Raw genomic sequence first — 17257 nt, 5'->3', positions numbered from 1 at the left:
GGAAGAATAGGATGAGGCTTACCTGAACGTGTCAGAGGGAGGAAGACAATTATCCTTACCAGGGTAGAACAGATGGGGAGAGTGTAAGGTTTACCTGGGTGTAAAGGAAGACAGGAAGTCGTGCGAGGTTGGATCGCTTGGGGTGCCAAGCCAACTTGGAGAGACTGAGAACAGCTTCTCCAGTGGTGAAATCGAGACCCAGAGTGATTCACCGTGGCAGGGCCCAGTTCCTAGTGCGAGGTTCAGACAATTTAAATGCCAGCCCAGATAGTCTGGGGGCTCTTTGCTCTACGATGCTGAGGCTGTGAGACTGCCCCAAGCTGCTGTGCTTCAGGCCCGTAAACCTTGCAGCAACTTGCCCCACCAATATGATGAACTGAATACTGAGGCTCTGGGCCTACTCCGGCAATTCTGATCTAAGGACTCAATTGGGTCAGAATGCTGTTGTTGCTTGCTTCTAAAGTTTGCGTGATTTGTTTTTTCTCTTCTTCTCTGTGGGCAAGGGGGGGAGGGTTGGTCTTTTTTTAAAAATTGGGTTCTTTCAGGTTCCTTGTTTTGTGACTGCCTGATAAGCAACCAAATCGCAAGGTTGCATAATTTATACATTTGTTGATAATAAATGCACTTTGAATCTTTGTGAGTGAAACTCTTCTGATTCACAGATACAGTAACAGAAGAAAGATTCAGGACCCATATTCCATTAGTTAGTGACAGTGAAATAGCTCTTGTGTCACTGGCTCTGTATCAGCAGCCTTAGGTTCCAAGGCGTGTTTATAGAATCCATTGCTCAGGCAAACCTAGAACCAGTTACAGCATTTTCAGTTTTGTCTATTTAATTCTTTAAGATCAACATAATATCAGTGTGCAAAGGAACAACAGAGCTCAATTCTAAATGTCTAAACCATTTTAATTCAATACTTTATATACAATACTCATGCAGTGTGAAATGGGAAGATGCCTGTGCACAAAGGAGTGCATCACCTCCCTGCTATCCATCCTGTCCTGCTCTATCCATCACTGTTGCCTTACCTGCGAATGACGATCCATCATTAATCTCATCAGCCATATCAGAATCCACAGAATTCCAAGATATTGCCGATCTGATAGCTGCCCAAGTTGGAGAAGAGATCATCCAATATGCAACACATAAAATGCTAGAGGAATGCAGTAGGTCAGGCAGTATCTATATTGGGAAATAGATAGTTGACGTTTTAAGTTATAACTCCTTCATCAGGACCAAGTCTGCCATAACTGTGACCCCATTATCACCTCCATCTCCCCATCTTCTTGGGCTAGAATTCCACCCCTACCACCTCAAATCTTCCTGCTCTTAGATACCCTGATCTGGCCTTCTGACCACTCCAGATATTTTCATCTTTAACTGTCAAAAGGACATCAACTATCTTAATTTCACCACCCGCCTTATCCACCTGAACCTCGTTGCCTCTGAATGCACTGCTATGCACCAATTGTAACCTCTTAGGCAGTGCTGTTATAGGCTGGTGGACTGACTTCTACCATGGCAGCACAGGACACGTCCTTCGACTTATCCCTGAACCGCAACGCTATTGAGAAGTAGCAAATCACTGTCTCCTGCACCATCACCGACCTCATCACCTCCAGAAATCTCCCATGTATAGCCTCTAAATTTGTTGTTCTCCAACCCTGCTCTGCCTGTTTCTATCTCCAAACGAAGATTCACAAACCAAAGTGCCCTAGTTTTTGCCTGCACCTGCCCTTCTGAACTTGTATCCTTGTATTTTAACTCCATCCTGATCCCCCTTGGTTCAGTCTCTTCCCATCTGTATCTGTGACGCTGTATATGCTCTCCACTAATTCATTAAGTTTGTTCCCTGGGCCCGGCCACCTCGTTTTCACCATGGATGCCCAGTTCCTGTACACTTTCCCCCCCCATCAGGAACAGCTCAGGCTCTCCACTTCTTTCTGATAACAGATTCAATCAGTTCCCCTCCACCACTGCCCTCCTGTTTGGCAGAACTGGTGCTCACCCTCAACAATTTATCTTTCGGCTCCTCTGACTTTGAGACCGATGAAGGGTCTCATTGATATCCATATCCCCCCATAGATGCTGCCTGACCCACTTGAGTTCTAACAGCATTTAGTGTGTTGCTTCAGGTTCCCTGCATCTCCAACCTTTATTGTGTAATATGTCCCTTTCAAGGAGGAGATAAAGACCAGTCAGTATGATCAGCAAGCACAAACTAATCAAATTCATCCCTTCACTGAAGGTGCTTCCTGGCTAGTGGGATTTTAGGGAGTGAACTAGCTCTGGGATTGTGTCAAGGTTGGATTGGAGCACAGGATGATGTATGGAATAAGGCAGGACCGGAAGATGAAGATTATGGTTCTGAAGGCAGGAAGAGCTCTCAGCCAATTTCTTTTACCACTGATAGTTAAAATTGGCTTATGTGCTTAATTTTTCTCCAGGGGACCCAGGAATGTGCTGCTCCTACACCTGAACTACCACTTCCAACTTTATCCTGGCTGTCAAGCCCACCGCCTTTTGTTAAATTGCGGTCCCAAATCTTCATGGGTTTTGTATCTCTCCTCCCTCTCTATGACTCATTATCTTTAGTTATTTGCAAATTCTTTCTTTAAAGCATCAGATTAGTTTAGATGAGATAGTCGCCTTCTTTGAAGAAAGAGGCTTTCCTTCCACCACCATCAACACTGCCCTCACCTGCATCTCTTCCATTTTGCGCACGTTTGCCTTCACCGCTTCTCCCACCCCAGCAGGGATAGGGTTCCTCTAGTCCTCACCTACCACCCCACCAGTCTCTGCGTCCAGCACATAATTCTCCGTAATTTCCGCCATCTCCAATGGGATCCCACTATTAAGCATGCATTACTAAATGACAATAAAAGAGGACTATGTGTCTTCATAATCATATCTTCCCCCCCACCACCACCTTCCATTTTCCGTAGGGATTACTCCCTACATGACTCCCTTGTGCATTCATCCCTCACTACTGATCTCCCTTCTGGCACTGTTCCTTCCATATCTGCCCCTACACCTCCCCCCTCACTGCCATTCAGTGCCGCAAAGAGTTTCAGGCAACTGAAGTACATCCTTCACCAAGGTGATGGTCGTCACTTTGGGTGTTCAATCCAGTGAGTTCTTGGTGTGTAGCCCAGTTCTTCTGAACCAGATTCTTAGCACCTTCAGTTAACTGGACCTGACCCGGAGAAGATTGGTGGACTTGTTGCTGTACGACATAGCTTGCTAAACCGAGCCAGTTAAAATTGTTCACAGTGCTTACCAATTTGCAGACCAGTGGTGGGTACAAGCAGAGGACCACAGTGTCATCCATGCATTGAAGACAGTGATGTTGTGCATGTACATTACTTAAATCCTTACATTGTCTGGGTTCATCACTTTGCTCCTACCCATGAGGTTTGGTATAAGGCTCAGTACAACACACAAAGAAGAGAGGGCGCCATTGCCTGACACCAGATTTCATGAGCTTTTTGTTTACCACCCATTACTTTGGGCTGCACTACTGATGTCTGTGTAGACCAGGGTTTCCCAGCCTTGTTTTTGCCTTGAACCTATACCATTAAACAAGGAGTCTGGGGAAACCAGGTTGGGAACCCCCTGGTGTAGACTGAATGTGAGTAAGTATGGATTCTCTCCCTACAGGCTATTTTGGACAGTCGATCTATCATTTAGAGGAGGAGAAGATGGTGGCGCGACGGCAGCGCGCACGGCCTCTCCATTGATGAATATCTGTTATCTGTCAAGTAGGGGACCGTGCACAATCCTGATTTGATGGAGATGGACGTGAGAGTTCGTTGGAACATCTGGAAAACTTCTGAAATGCCCGCTTCGCTGCCGCTGCTACTGTGTGGTAACCAGAATCTCTGGAGCAGAAGGCCCCAAAATCCTCAGCTTTGCTTGTTTCAGCGGCCGCGACTAGGTTGAAGGTGCTTGGCAGGCTGTATCGGAGGGGCTGGTCGGAGGCTCGAGGTTTTCGGACGGATGGACTCAGTGCTTGCTCAGTGCTGCCCTCCGGTGGTTACCCAGTTCTGCCCTCTAGTGTTCGTCTGGTGGAAGAACGAGCTGGACCAGGACAACTTGCCATCAATTCTACGGTCATGCCACTCAGGGACTTGGCCTATGTTACTTTTTTTCTTTGTGACCATGTTTTTCTGAAATCGTAACCATACGTGCTATTTGTGCTAAGTGCTTATGTGCAGTGTGCTGTGTACTGCTGGTAATGTGTTTTGTACCTTGGCCCTGAAGGAATGCAGTTCCATTTGGCTATATTCATGTATGGCTGAATAATAATTAAACTTGAACTTGAATGTTTCATTTTGAGCCATGATGTATTGAGACTGAATACTTTCTCTAGTGTATTGAAAAAAAATTGGTAAGGGTTGACGAGGACATGCTAAATTTCTTTAGTCCCCTGAGGAAGCAGAGGCTTTGGAGAGCTTTCTTGACCATGGCGTCTACATGATTGTATCATGATGGGCTACTGGCGATGTTCACTCCTAGGAACTTGAACCTGTTGACCTTAGATGTGGACAGGATCATGTGTACTGCCACCTTCCTGAAGTCAGTGACCAGCACTTTTGTTTTGTTGACATTGAGCAGAAGGTTGCTGTCATGATACCATGTCACTAAGCTCTCTATCTCCTTGCTGTTCTCTGATTCATCGTTATTTGAGATGCGGCTGTGATGGCAGTATCAGCTGAAGACTTGGAGATGGGTTAAGGGAGGATCTAGCCATGCAGTCACGAGTGTACAGGGAACAGCACAGGGGCCTGACGTCACAACCTCCTGGGGAGCCAGTGCTGAAAGCAATCGTGACAGAGATGTTCCTGCTGATTGCGACCTCTTGGTCAGGGTATTGAGGATCCAGTAGCAGAGGGAAGTGTTGACTCCAGGTCTTGAATTTTGTAGATCGAATTGTTTGGAATTAAGGTAGAGTTGTGGTCAACAAACAAAAGTCTGACATAGGTATCTTTACTATCCTGATGCTCTAGAGATGAGTATAGGACAGGGAGATGGTCTATATTAGTATATTCTCTTACGAAACATAAATACTGTTCATGGTTCCTACTGAAACTATGTGCCCATGAAGCATTGTCCAGAACACCGGCCCTTAGTGTCCAGAAGTGTCAGCATCCTAGACTGTGAACCTTCTCCACAGTGCCTTTGCAGTGGCTGCACCAATCCTAAGTACGCATTCCTGCACCTTAGAATGTGCCACTTTGCAGCATTCACCAATGGACATCTATATACACTGGAGGACCATATCAACGTATATTTCCGAGTGAGTGAGTTTCCAGCAGCAGTAATAAGTGGTGCTTGACTCAGTACATGTCCTAGGAACAACCAGTGGAGCACAGAGCCCTGTGTTTTGTGGCTCAAACGTTTTGGCAAAATGCACAGGCCACCACGAGGTGAACAATTATCTCGTCAGCGCCACAGCCATCTCAAGGGAAATGTGCTTCAGGAGTGAAACTGGTGCTTGTCTGAGACTTCTGGTGGCAAAGAATTCTGCCACGTGACTCTGAGGGTCTGCTTGTGGAATCATCACTATATCTTTCTCCTACGGGCTAGCTAGACAAACTGTACTCAGCACAACCTGATGGAATCGTCTTTTTCCACAGGAACCTTTCTACAGAGGACAGGTGGTGTGATAAGGTCTCGAGGAATAGGACTTTAACAATAAAGCCAGACCCTTTCTTCAAATTACAGACAAAACCTTGGCACCCTGTGATATTTTGTGTTTTTCTCCTGTACTTTGCATGAGGCTTGATGCAGTCACACATCAGGGTGAGGGCTATAGGGATACAGAAGACTACAGATGTTAGATTCTGGAGCAAAAATAAATCAAGATGCTGGAGGAACTCAGTGGGTCTGACAGCATCTACAAAGGGAAAGGGACTGTTGACGTTTCAGGTCAGGGCCCTTCATTTGGATTGAAAGGTGGAAGGGAGATGGCTGGCATAAAAAAGTGAGGGGATGATTGGAGCAAGAGCTGGCAAGCGATAGACAGGTGAAGGAGGGGTGACAGGCAGATAGAGGAGGGAAGAGCAGAACCACTGACAGGCTGAAAGATAGGTGGAGGCAACGAAGGGCTGCAAGTAATGGAATATGATAGGAACAGAAGGTGGCACATATAAGTGAACTGGGGAGAACAGTAAGGAGAGGGGTCCCTGTGCGAAGAGTGCATGGGTGATTGGTAAATGGAATAGGTGGAGGTGGGTAAAGAAACTGAGTGATGAGGCCGGGGGGGGGGGGGAGGTGTAGGAGAAACTGAATAGATCAGAAAGAGCGAGTTAAGGCATGAGGGAAAGCAGGTAATCTGAAAGTGGAGAATGTCCTGTTTGTGCCATCAGGTTGTAGACAACTTAGGCAGAATATGATGTGCCATATACTTTCTTTCTTTGGAGACCATGCATGCATTACAACTTGATGGATGCAATCCATTTTTAATTTCCGGTGAACAGAAGATGGTGACTGCCATGGTTCAGGAGCTGGATATTGACCACACCTGTACCACATACAACAACACTGAGAGCACCTTGCACCTGCTGACTGCTTCTTGTCCACCATGCCCCCAGATTCCCAACTTCTGTTTCACTGAACACAGAACCTAGAATACGGAACAGAACAGTACAGGCCTTTGGCCCATAAAGTTGTGTCAACCTTTTAACCTCCCCAACGATCAATCTAACCCTTTCCTCCATCCCACATAGTCCTCCATGCTTTCATCTATGTGCCTATGTAAGAGTCTCTTAACTGTCCCAAAAATGCCCGTCTCTACCACTACCTCTGGCAGTGCATTCCACACACCCACTACTCTCTGAAAAGAAAAAACTACCTCTGGCATCCTCCCTATAATTTCCTCCATTCAACTTTATTTATGCCCTCTTCATTAGCCATTTCTGCCCAGGGAAAAAGGTGCTGGCTGTCTACTCCGTCTATGCCTCTTGTCATCTTATACATCTTTTCATCTCTCATCCTCCTTCACTCCAAAAAGAAAATCCGTAGTTCACTCAACCTATCCTCATAAAATATCCTCTCTAATTCAGACAGTGTCCTGGTAAATCTCCTCTGCACCTTCTCTAAAATTTCCACATCTTTCCTATAATAACAGAATTAGGAGGGAGGAGAAGATGGCGGTGCGACGGCAGTGCGCGCGGCCACTTCGGTGATGATGTCTGTTATCTATCAAGTAGGGTACTGTGAACAATTCTGCTTTGATGGAAAAAGACGTGAGAGCATGGAGGAACATCTGGAAAACTTCTGAAATGCCCGCTTCGCTGCCGCTGTTACTGTGTGGTAACCAGAATCTCCGGAGCTGAAGGCCCCGAAATCCTCGGCTTTGCATGTTTTAGTGGCCGGGGCGAGGTCGAAGGTGCTCGGCAGAGCATGGCGCTCGGGAGGCTGGTCGGAAGCTCGAAGTTTTCAGACGGATGGACTCAGTGTCGGCTGCTTCCAAGGCATCGGCAAGTTGACGGTGCCTGGGGGTTTATGGCAGGGAGTTTCTCCCTTTTGCCGCCTGCTATTGGGGACTCGGGGACTTTTGAGACTTTATTTACGTGCCGATGGTTTGTTCTTCATCAAATTATGGTATTGCTTTGTGCTGCTGTAACTATATGTTATAATTACGTGGTTCTGTCAGTGTTAGTCTTTGGTTTGTCCTGTTTTCTGTGATACTCCGGAGAAACATTGTATCATTTCTTAATGCATGTATGCATTTCTAAATGACAATAAAAAGAGGACTGAGTGCTCTCATAATCTAATCTAATCTAATCTAATCTAATAAAGTGAGCGGAACTGAACACAATAATCGAAATATGGCCTAACCAGCTTTGCAACAATACCTCACGCCTCTTGAACTCAATCCTCTGACTAATGAAAACCAACGCATAATATACTTTCTTAACTACCATATCAACTTGTGTGGCAACTTTGAGGGATCTAGGGCATGGACTCCAAGATCCCTCCGTTCCTCCTCACTGCTAAGAATACTGTGGTTAACCCTATACTTTGCCTTTAAGTGTGACCTTGGCTATTCCAAATTTGCCTCCCACCTGGGTTTGACAAGGGAGAGCACAGCACATTTCCCCTTCCTACAGCAGAGTGACTCAGAGCAGCTTGCCTACATGTTACATGGAGTTGTAACTCCCCTGGATGTGGAAAATAGCTGCTGTAGTCAGTGAAAATCTCTACTGTTCTCTCTTTCATTGCAGAATCAGAATCAGGTTTAATATCACCGGCATATGTCATGGAATTTGTTGTTTCGTAGCAGTAGAAAAATGCAATACATAATTTTTTAAAACTATAAATAAATATATAAATGTTAAATTAGGATCGTTGACTGTGTGCCTTCAGGCTCCTGTACTTCCTTCCTGACGGAAGCAATGAGAAGAGAGCATGTTCTGGGTGATGGGGATCCTTAATGATGGAAGCCTCCTTTTTGAAACATGGCTTCTTGAAGATGTTTAGGATGCTGGGGAGGCTCATGCCCCTGATGGAACTGACTGAGTTTACAACTTTCTTTTGCGCAGTAACCCGACCCTCCCCCCCCCCATACCAGATGGTGATGCAGCCAACCAGAATGCACTCCACAAAACAGAGCAAATTTCCTCAAACTCCGAATGAAATATAACAGCTGCTGAAAGCCATGATTCTAGGATTATAAGATAATTTGTTAATTATACAGAAATGCAGGTTCTCTTGATTAGGTGATCAGTTCATTGACAGAAAGCCTCCTTTAGAATCGTTCGGTGAGACGGGAGGTCTGTAATGTGGCTCACACTCACTTGTGAGTGTTTCTTACAATCTATCCTTTCAGAGAAGTAGTACTGTTCCCTCATTCACTTCCTGATTGTGTCACTCTGAATCGGATCCCGCCCATGCTGGGTATAACAGCAAACAATAATCTACTGACGGCAGCATCCGCAGTCAGGGATCACTGAAGTCTGGCAGCTGACAGACAGAAAGACGGTAAGTCTGATGTACTCCCCTTCTCTGTATCTAGTAGGTGTTTTTAACTTTATGCTACTGACTGCGTGGGTTTTCTCTGAAATGTAAGTTTTCTTTCATGTACGGAGTGTTTCCCTCCCCACTTAATTACGCTGCAGCATGCTCACTCCAGTGTAGACAGAATTCACTTAACCCTATATTCCAAGAGCCCTGGGCTGATGTACTAATACAGTGTTTTCCAGCACGTGGTGAGAACAAAGGTGAGAAGGTAGATTTATGCTTTTGAAAAATGATCTGGCTGTTTAGGGCCTTTGAATTACTTCAGGACCATAAAATGTTCTACATCTGTAAAGCACCTTTGAAGTATAGTCACTGTTGTAATACAGAAATTGCAGCAGCCAGTCTGCACAGCAATTTACAATTATTAGCACTGTCATTTTCACCACATAATCTCCCTTTAGTGGTTTTTAGTTAAGTGTGAATATTGGTCAAGACCAGGGTAAAAACGTCCATCTTTTACTTAAAATAATGCTGTAGCAATTTTTAAATTTCCTCTCTACAAAATGAATGTGGCTTTGGTTGCAGTTCAAAGTAAATTTATTCTCGAAATACCTGTAAGTCAGCATATACAACCTTGAGATTCGTTTTCGTGTAGGCATACACAGTAAATGCACGAAAAACACAATGAAAGTCTGCACCCAACAGGATGGACAACCAACCAATATGCAAAGAACAACAAGCTGTACAAATACCAAACTATTTAATAATCCTTCATGAATCATTAGATTTCAGCATGGTTCCAGAGGGTAGGAAAATTGCAAATGTCACTCCACTTTTCAAGAAGGGAGGGAGGCAGAAGAAAGTGCTTTATAGGCCAGTCAGTCTGACTTAAATGGTTGGGAAGATTTTGGAGTTGATTGGTAAGGATATGTTTTCAGGGTACTTGGAGGTACGTGGCAAAATAGGCGAAAGTCAGCATGGTTTCCTAAAGGGAAAATCTTGCATGACTTATCTGTTAGAATTCTTTGAAGAAATAAGAGACAAAGGAGAACCAGTGGATGTTGTGTACTTGGATTTTCAGAAATCCCTTGACAAGGTGCCACATGATGGTATTACAGGGATGATACTGGCATGGATAAAGCATTTGCTAATTGGCAGGAGGCAAAGAATGCGAATAAAGGGATCCTGTTCGGTTTGGCTGCCAGTGGCTAGTGGGGTCTGTGTGGGGACCATTTCTTTTTATGTGATATGTCAATGTGATAATGGAATTGATGGCTTTGTGGTCAGGTTTGTGGGTGATATGAAGATAGGTGGAGGGGCAGGTAGTGTTGAGGAAGCAGAGATACTGCAGAAGGACTTGGACAGATTAGGAGAATGAGCAAAGAGGTAGCAGATGGAATACAGTGTCGGGAAGTGTGTGGTCATGCACTTTGATAGAAGGAATAAAAGCACAGACCATTTTCTAAATGGGGTGAAAATTCAAAAATCTGAGGTGCAAAGGGATTTGGGAGTCCTTGTGCAAGATTTCCAAAAGGTTAATTTGCAGTTTAAATCGGTGGTGGGGAATGTGAATGCAATGTTAGCATTCATTTCAAGAGGACTAGAATACAAAAGCAAGGATGTAATATTGAGTCAGTATAAGGCAGTGGTGAGATCTCACTTAGAGTATTGTGAACAATTATGGGTCCCTTATTTAAGAAAGGATGTGCTGACATTAGGAAGGGTTCAGAGGAGGTTCACGAGAATGATTTCAGGAATGAAAGGATTATCATATGAGCAGTGTTTGAAGGCTCTGGACTTTAGAAGAATGAGGGGGAATCTCATTTAAACCTATTGAATGTTGAAAGGCCTAGATAGAGTGGATGTGAAGAGGATGTTTCCTTTGGTGGGGGAGTCTAGGACCAGAGGGCACAGCCTCAAAGTAGAGGAATGTCCATTTAGAACAGGGATGACAAGGAATTTCTTCAGCTAGAGGAGACCAGGTCACTGGGTGCATTTAAGGTGGAAGTTGGAGGTTACGGGGAGAAGGCAGGAACATGGGGTTGAGAGGAAAATGAATCAGCCATGATGAAATGGCAGAGCAGGCTCAATGGACTGATCGGCCTAATTCTGCTCCTATTTCTTATGTTCTTATGAAAGAGGAAAAAAAATGAACGATAAATATTGAAATGTGAGATGAAGAGTCTTTGAAAGTAAGTTCATTAGTGAGGCCATGATATTCAACAACATAATGCTCCTCAGTACCACACTGTATTGGTTATTGTGCCTAAGTCTCTGGTGCTGGGCTGGAATCGACACCCTTCTGTCAGTGTTAGAGAGCAGACGTGTAATGACAGCTGGTGAACAATCCCTGTCTGCTCTTTTTGCAGAACTTATAAAACAAGTGCAGCCAGCATTGCAAGAAAGCAACAAAAATGTTCATCGTGTTAAGGAGCACTTCAGTGATGCAAGCAGTGGTTGTTTTAAAAGTGCTATTGCTTTTTGAAAAAAACAATTGTTCTGACCTTCCACACCTAAAACCTGCAAAGCCTGATTGCACATTACTGAAAAAAAAGCAGAGCCACAGGCACAGGACTGTTGCAGACTTCAGAACTGTGAAAGCCACGCTTCTAACCAGAATGCAGATCATGGATGGACTTTAACATAAAACAATGCCTTGGCCTAGAGGAAACTAGCCCTGCTGTTCAGACAGTTGACGACAGGCTTGCAGTCAATTCATCAAGCAGCTGTTTGAACTGTGCTATGTTTGCATTTTTTCTTTCTTTTTAAATTTGTGCGATGAAGAAATGCATGCATAATACTGTGATAAGAAAACAGTGCTGGAAATACTCAGCGGGGAAGGCAGCATTTGCCGAGGGAGAAACAAGTGTTAATAACCTCCAGGAAAAGTTAGAGTCAAATGTGCTTTAGATTGCAGAGAAGGGGTAAGAGGGAAGAGAACACAAGGAATGTCCAAGGGGGTAGGGGGGAATACCATGCAAATCTAAATAACACGTGGCTGTGTTTGCCGGCTGACGGAGGGTAATGAAGGCATGATCTACCAATAAGAGGTGCAGAAACAAGATGAATGCTAAAAGTGGAAGTAAACTTTAGAAATATGATACTGAAACAGTGAATTACAAATAATCAGTTTTAAGCAGTTTTGTGAAAACTGCAATAAAATGGAATTCGGACATATTTAGCAGATAAGGTGTCATTGGTGGAGAGAGGTGTTGCAGTTTGATGATCTTTCATCTGATCCTGTTGTTTCTCATTAAAAAGTTTAGTTATCTTTAGCGTTCTGTGGGCTTATAAGGTTTTTGGACACTAAACTATCTACTGAGATATAGACTGAGAAGTGGAGGAAATGAAGGGGACCGTCAGAGATGGACTGGATGAAAATGACAGCAAAGATGAAACTTTCAAGCTTTGAACAAAAGCATGAAAAACCAATAGTGTAAGAGAGGGAGTGAAGTAATACTGGAACAAGGATTGTTCTGTATAAAGAGGCAGATACAACTTGGGACCATGTGTGTTCCTGCAACCTACAAATTTGATTGGAATAAAAGAAAATCTTGTTTAATGGCATTCAGCCCCATGAAGAAGGATGGTGGTGAAGTGGGATCAGGTTGGCCGAACAGTCTGTTCCTGTGTTCTCTTCTGTGTTTTGGCTTCTGCTCAAGCTCACTTCCTTTTCCAGTTTCTGCTGCTAGAATTGTAGCTGTATTTGGAAAATATTTCACTTGTACTGCCTCTGCACACATCTTTCACCGAGGATGTGTGCAGACAACAAAATCCTTTGCTTGATTCTCAGAATATGATGATTTATTTAATCAGCTGTTGCGTGCTGTATTTTAGCCCCTCCTTCCTTTCTGCATTCTGCCTTCCTTAGTTCACTTTATTCAGCACCTGGTACCAGACTTGTGCTTTTTCTCTGTTTTTACATATTGTTATTTTGTTCTCATTGGTTGGGCCGCACTTGGTGTTTTATGGGCGCTTCTGATTGCCACGTTGTAGGAAGAACGTGAACAAGCAAGAGAGGGTGCAGAAAAGATTCAGAGGAATGTGCCTGAACTGGAGAACTTGAGCTATAGGAGCAATTGGACAGACTGGGACTGTTTTCCCCTGAGTGAAAGATGTTAAGTAGTGACCTCATAAAGGTTTAAAACATTTTGATGTGCATAAATAGGGTAGATGTAGCAGTCTTTTTATCCCAAGAATCATTCGTTATGTGCTGTGTCATATTGCTGTGGGTGATCATGGGCTTTCCATGACTGTGATTGTTCTTGGCAAATTTTTCTGCAGAAGTGGTTTGCCATTACCTCCTTCTGGACAGTATCTTTACAAAACAGGTGACATCTCCACCCCACCACCCAGGGCAGAGGTGGCTTAAACTAAAGGGGATAGGTTTAAGGCGAGAGGAAAATGGAACCCGAGGGGCAGGTTTTCATTACATTGGGTGGAGGCTGTATGGAACAAGCTGCCAGAGGAGGGGGTTGAGGCAGATATAATTATAACAATTAAAATACAAAGGCTGTTGGCCAAATGCAGGCAAATGTGATTAGCATAGATGGGTGTCTTGGTTTGTTTCGATGACTTTGGCCAAAGGGAAATCTTTCCTGCTTTATACTCCATGAATCTGTAGTGACACCTGTAGTAGCACAGCAGTGCCTCCACTTCCTTAGGAGGTCTCAAAGGTTTGGCTTATCACCTAAAACTTTGACAAACTTCTATGGATGTGTGGTGGAGAATAAACTGACTGGCTACATCACAGCCTGGTATGGAAACACCAATATCCTTGAATGGAAAATCCCCCACAAAAAACAGTGAATTAAGCCTAGTCCATCATAGATAAAGCCCTCCTAACCATTGGGCACATCTACATGAAGTGTTGTCGCAGGAAAGCAGCATCCATCATCAGGGACCCCCACCACCCAGGCCATGTTCTCTTCTCACTGTTGCCATCAGGAAGAATGTACAGGAGCTCAAGACTCACACCACCAGGTTCAGGGACAGTTATTACCCTTCAACCATCAGGCTCTTGAACTAGAGGGGATAATTTCACTCATCTTCACTTGCCCCATCACTGAAATGTTCCCACAGCCAATGGACTCACTTTCAAGGACTCTTCATCTCATGTTCTCAATGTTTATTGTTTATTTATTTATTATTATTGTTCTTTCTTTTTGTACTTGCATGGTTTGTTATCATTTGCACACTGGTTGAATGCCTAAATTGTTATGGTCTTTCAGTTATTCTATTATGGTTGTTATTCTATCATAGATTTATTGAGTATGCCTGCAATCTCAGGATTATATATGGTGACATTTGTACTTTGATAATAAATTAACTTTGAACTTCATACTGCTAATCTTCATTAATGGGGAATATTAGTCACTATATTACAGCAATCATTGTTAGATTAACCAAAGTTTGAGAACCTGTACTAGGTTTGTCACAGGGAGCTACACACCCTTTTGTGTAAAGCTAACTAGTGAATCTTAGTTGGCTAATTATATCTCAGAGTCATCAGGGCGATCCACATCACACAATCTTGTGAAGGACAGGAAGAAACAAGGGAGGGGAGGATGTAAGAAAGCTGAAAAGATTCCTGGAGAAGAGTCAGATAGAGGGGATGGGATATTGACCAATTCTGTATGACTGTCTTATTTTTTTCATGTAAATGCCTGCAAGAAGATGAATTTTAAGATAGTATATGATAACATATAGGTACTTTGGTAATAAATTTATTTTGAATCTATTATTCTGAGCTGGGTGGTAGAACCCACTCATGGACTTGGAGGTGTCTGTGAAGCCCTGGCTGGGCTGATTCATCTGCAGTGGGAATAACCTGCTTTGAGCACAGTAGTCACTCGGGCTCATCTTGAACAAATCTTTCATGAGATGTCATTATTGTTTAGAAGGGTGCCACAGGCTAATCATTTCATGGTGCCTTTGAAAGATGCAGTGAGTCACCTTCTTGAACTGCCCAGGTGTTGGGTGTGTTCCCACAGAACTTTTGGAGAGGGAATTCTAGGATTTTGAACATAATGACGAGGAGTTGCCAGTGTTTATAAATCAGAATTGTGTGTTACATGAGGTGCCTGATAGAGGTAGTACCAGATGCTTCTGTCCTTGGGATGGTGGAAGTCGTAGGCTTTAGAGTTGCTGTTGAAGAAGTCTTGGTGAGCTAGGCAGTACAAGGCAAACTCAGCCACGGTGAACGGCATGGCACGGTTGATAGAGGGAGTGAACATTTTGGTGGCCGAAGAGAGTGGCTGCCGTGTTACAGATTTTATTCAATGTTGTCCTGCCAGGAAATTTGGGAGTAACCTACATATCTCACTTGTGAGCAAAACGTAGTTGCTGGAAATCTGAAATGAAAAACAGAAAACGCAAGATCTGAGAAGAGTCTCAGACCCAAAATGTTGATGTATTCTCTTCCCGCAGATACCTCCTGCCTTGCGGTGTTTTTCCAGCATTCTTTACTTTGATCTCACTCCTGACTTGCCCTGTAGATGTTGGAAAAGTTTTGAGTTGGGGAGGCAGCAAGAAAGTGAGTCACTCACTGTTAGATGTGGTGCCTTTGGCGCTGTTTATTTGAGTGGTTTAATTTAAGTTTCTCCTTGATAGTGACCCTCTCCAAGGTATTTAAGGTGTGAGAGCTGATGATAACAATGCCATAGAAAATCAAGGTGTAACGGTTTGACTCTTTCTCTTATTAAAGATGCTCATTCTAGAATTTTGACAGAGTCTCCAGTCAGACATGGCATTTCAAGATTCATTAGAACAGGAGTGGGGTATTTGTTTCGATGCTCATATATCTGTGAACTCCATTCATCCATCTTAGGCCAGTAGTGCTTTGTCTAGTGATCACCTAATCAGAATTATTACCTTTAACATGGACACCTGACTATGAGACCTCTGACACTGTTATGCTTCGACAATGACAGCTGTGCGGCAGCTACATACAGACCTGTCGTAAACTGGGGGACTGCTTCATCAATCACTTCTGTTCTATCTGCCAAAAGCAGAACTTCCCCGGTGGACAAACATTTTAATTCTGATTCCCATTCCTGTTCTGGCATGCTGGTCTGTGGCCTCCTCTTGTGCCACGATGAGGCCACCCTCAGGGTGGAGGCACAACATCTTTTATTGTGTCTGGGTATCCTCTACCCTGATGACATGAATATCGATCTATCCTTCTGGTAGAATATTTTCCCCTTCCCCTCCCCTCTTCTTCTGTTCCTCACTCTGGTCTCTTACCTGTTCTCACCTCCCCCCCCCCCACCAACCCTGGGTCCCCTCCACTTTCCCTTTCTCCGATGGACTGCTCTCCTCTCCTAACAGATTCATTTCTCTCCAGCCCTTCACCTTTCCTACTTACCAGGCTTCATCTATCACCTTCCAGCTATATTCCTTCACCTCCAACCACCTTTTTATTCTCTCATCTTCCCTCTTCCTTTCCAGTCCAGAAGAAGGGTCTGGGCCTGAAACGTTGATTGTTTATTCCTTTCCAGAGTTGCTGCCTGGCATGCTGATTTCATCCAGCATTTTGTGTGTGTTGTTTTGGATTTTCAGCAGAAGTTTGCATGTTTATGTATGTAGATCCTGTCCAAGAAGATAACTGAACACAAAAAGGCTGATAAAGCTTGTTGCTTCAGAGCTGTACTCTTGCCACAAACTGAGCTCTCCATTATGACTGAAAGGCTCATGAACACACTACACAGAAATCATTAGCCTGCACAAGCCATTAAAGGAATAATACTTGCAATGAAAAGTGTTTTGTCCCAGCACCATGATCCTTTCCTGTTAGCTGATGCTTGAGATGAAACAGTATTTCCTTAAGGTCCAATATTATGGATTCAATCCAAGTATCTGGGAATGAGCAGGGAGTTTGGTGACACTTCAGAGGCAGTGTTGGTCAATTGAATTTGTCTTCCAGTTGAGCTATTAAACTGAGGTTATCTCAGCTCTGTTAGGAGTTTGTAATAGATGTTTCGGTGTTTCTTTTTCAAAGAAAAAGATAAGAGTTCTTCCTGTTTTTGTGGCCAGTTTTTATCCCTCAGCTAATGTCATATTTCTGTTTATCAGAGGTTGCTGCAAACAAATTCTGTGGAACCTTCTCTATATTATGTGGCAACCTAGGTCTGTACAAGAAAAACAATTATGACTTGTGGTGGGCTACTTTAAGAGTGAAGAAACATTTCCGAGCGAGGTTGGAGACGACATTTAATCCACGTCAACTCTGGCAAGGTTTGCAGGATATTACTTCCTACAAAGTGAAACCCAACATTGAGAATGGCAGTG

General features: G+C 43.8%; 1 protein-coding gene across 4 annotated transcripts in view; it reads left to right on the top strand.

Annotated features, from left to right (window-relative positions):
- Window positions 1-17257, top strand: part of LOC140195246 (F-actin-monooxygenase mical1-like) — a 174178-nt gene that overhangs the window by 38352 nt on the left and 118569 nt on the right. For 3 of the 4 annotated variants that reach the window (XM_072253280.1, XM_072253282.1, XM_072253278.1), the window contains exon 1: window positions 8915-8989. The exons of the other annotated variant lie outside the window; for it this stretch is intronic. The gene's annotated coding sequence lies outside the window, so the exon portion shown is untranslated. Of the gene's footprint in view, window positions 1-8914; window positions 8990-17257 lie in introns of those variants that run through there. 4 annotated transcript variants of the gene reach the window in all.

Source organism: Mobula birostris, chromosome 3 (genome assembly GCF_030028105.1).
Source record: "Mobula birostris isolate sMobBir1 chromosome 3, sMobBir1.hap1, whole genome shotgun sequence".
Classification (NCBI taxonomy): domain Eukaryota; kingdom Metazoa; phylum Chordata; class Chondrichthyes; order Myliobatiformes; family Myliobatidae; genus Mobula; species Mobula birostris.
This window is presented reverse-complemented; position numbering and strand designations above follow the sequence as displayed.